Source organism: Callorhinchus milii, unplaced genomic scaffold, assembly GCF_018977255.1.
Source record: "Callorhinchus milii isolate IMCB2004 unplaced genomic scaffold, IMCB_Cmil_1.0 Scaffold4, whole genome shotgun sequence".
Classification (NCBI taxonomy): Eukaryota; Metazoa; Chordata; class Chondrichthyes; order Chimaeriformes; family Callorhinchidae; genus Callorhinchus; species Callorhinchus milii.
Window position 1 is genome coordinate 78,840,592 of NW_024704745.1, and position 2,487 is coordinate 78,843,078.

General features: G+C 46.8%; 1 non-coding gene across 1 annotated transcript; it reads left to right on the forward strand.

Annotated features, from left to right (window-relative positions):
- The first annotated feature begins 1,544 nt into the window (after positions 1-1,544).
- On the forward strand, positions 1,545-1,618 carry trnaa-ggc. The gene has a single exon. It is a non-coding gene; the product is annotated as a tRNA-Ala (tRNA).
- The last annotated feature ends 869 nt before the right edge of the window (positions 1,619-2,487 follow it).

The window sequence follows — 2,487 nt, forward strand, 5'->3', positions numbered from 1 at the left end:
TCGCCTCACCCCCTTCTTTGCCTCCTTCAAGACATGTCTCAAGACCCTCTTCTTCGACTGTGCCTTCGGCCACCCTCCTCACCACCCTACCCAACTTGCCCTCCACCCTCCCTGATCCCAACCCCGCCCACCCTCTCAGGTCCAAATCCTCACTGTCCAGCGCCCTGTTAGTGTGGTCCAAGCTGGACAAGCAGCGGGAAGCTTGGCAGACAGATTGGTTTGGATGAAGAAGATCGTTGGGCCCATTTGGTCTCATCCTTCCAGACAGTTCATCCTCCTATCCCCCCCATCCTCCCATCCCGACATCAAGCTATTTTTTAAATGAGTCTCAGTGTCGTGACCTAAAGACCCTTCTTGGGAACCTGATCCAGTTATTAATTACCATCCGAGTAAAAGAAAACTTCCTTATGTCTGTCCTGAGATTGCCCTTTACAGCTCTAAACCTGTGTCCTCTTGTTCTGCTGTCTTAGTGCAGCTTAAAGTATTGATCTGCGTTTACTTTTTCAATTCTATTGAAAGTTGTACCTCTCGAGGACATCCTCTCTGAGTCGTCTTCTCTCAAGACTGAAGAGACCAGTAGCTGGTCTAATCGACTTACTGCCAGGTAAACAGAGGCGTGTGGAGCAAGGAAACTTGCTTAAGCTTTCACCCCTTCATTGAGTTAACTTAGCTGAGCAAAGTATAATGCGAGGGTGTTGTGTTTTGGCTGGATGCTCTGTTTTGCTGGTATTTTCTGGCCTGAATCCATTCTCATTGCTGCACTCGATGAATCCGTCATAAAGACTTAATCAGAAAATAATGAAATTCATCACACAGGAACAAACTGCCATTTGCACATTCCCACAGTGGGCACATCATTTTTATTGTCGATGTCTTTCAGACAGTCAGCAAAATGCAAGAGGCACTGTAAAAGGGCTTAATATAATTATCCTTGCATTAGCTGATATCTTAATATTAATAATCCTTGTGTTTGAAATAGCGCCTTATCACGTCGTTGAGACGTCTTGAAGAGATATACTGTGAAGTGGATTGACTGTGCATTTTGTGGACGATAGCGCACAGAGTCTTATCGTGCTATCGAAACTTAGTAATGCTCTGTACAGATTTTACTGCAAAAATGGAGGAAAAGTGCAGCCAATTTGTACACAGCGACGTCCCCACAAACAGCCATGAAGTAAGAGATCAATCTTATTTGGGGGATTGTTGGTCAGGACGCCAGGAGAAGGAATCTCCCTTCTCTTTTTGAATAGGGTTGTGGGATCTTTAATGTCCACCTGAACAGGCAGAGAGGATCTTAACGTCTCATCCGAAGAACGGCACCTCTGACAATGCAACATCCCCCCAGCATTGCATTGGAGTGTCAGCTTAGACGATGTGATTCCAAGGCCCGGCCTGGGAGCTTAAACTCACAACCTTCTGACTCAGAGGTGAGAGTGCTACCGAGCGAAGCAGGCTGTCACAGATGTGATTTGTGTTAGTGCGGCCAGTATCAAGGGAGTAACTGCACAACGTGGAGCACTAACCAATACACCACAGGGCTGTGGAGTCCTGTGGCTCAGTGGTTAGAGCACTCGCCTGGCAAGCGAGAGGACCCGGGTTCGATTCCCGGACAGGGCGAAACCTTAGGCAAGTTTCCTTACGCCACACTCTTCTGATTACCTAGCAGTAAGTAGGAACCCGGTAGTTAGTCGATTGGCGGATCGCTTTCCAGGGGTAATAATCCCTCAAAGACAATAATAATTTGGTCACTCAATCCACGACTGTTTGTGGGACGCTGCTGTGTGCAATTGGCTGCCGCGTTTCGCCCACAAAATATAGTCAATTCACTTTACCGTATATTCTGAAGCGCTCTGGGATGCTATCTCCTGCGTGAAAGGCGCTGTATAAATGCAAGTTGTTGTTGGTGTCAACGACGTGATAAAGTGCTGTATCAAAATGCAAGGAGTATTATTATTATTAGCAGATAATTGCGTTTAGTTGATGGAACTTACAGTGTGTCTGTGCAGCAGTGAAATTCAGACTCAATGGTAATAGCTCGGAGTTGGGGAGGGAAGGCAGGGGATTGCGGGGGGAATGAGATGGGATGTGGAGGGCACAGAAATGGGGGGTTTTCAGATGGGAGTTGCGAGTAGACAATAAAATTACAATTAAAATGCGGTCCAGTCACCTTCGAGACAAGCCCCCCCCCCACACCCCCTGCTCCGCACCGCCCTTCACAATCCCCTGACAGGAAACTTTTGGGCTTCGTCAGACAGAAGCAGAAATAATAGCCCATCTGGCTGATTTAAACATGAAAGATTAAATTAATATACAGTACGAAGGCTTTCCATTCAATTGCTAATGCCCGGCAAGCAGGACTCAGCGACCAAAGCTGTCATTGATGATGATGAGGTAATTATTAAGAGCTTGTGTTGGGAAAGGAGACTCGCACAGACAGGGCACATAACAGTGTCCACCATTCACTTACAAAGGCAGAATTACACCAGA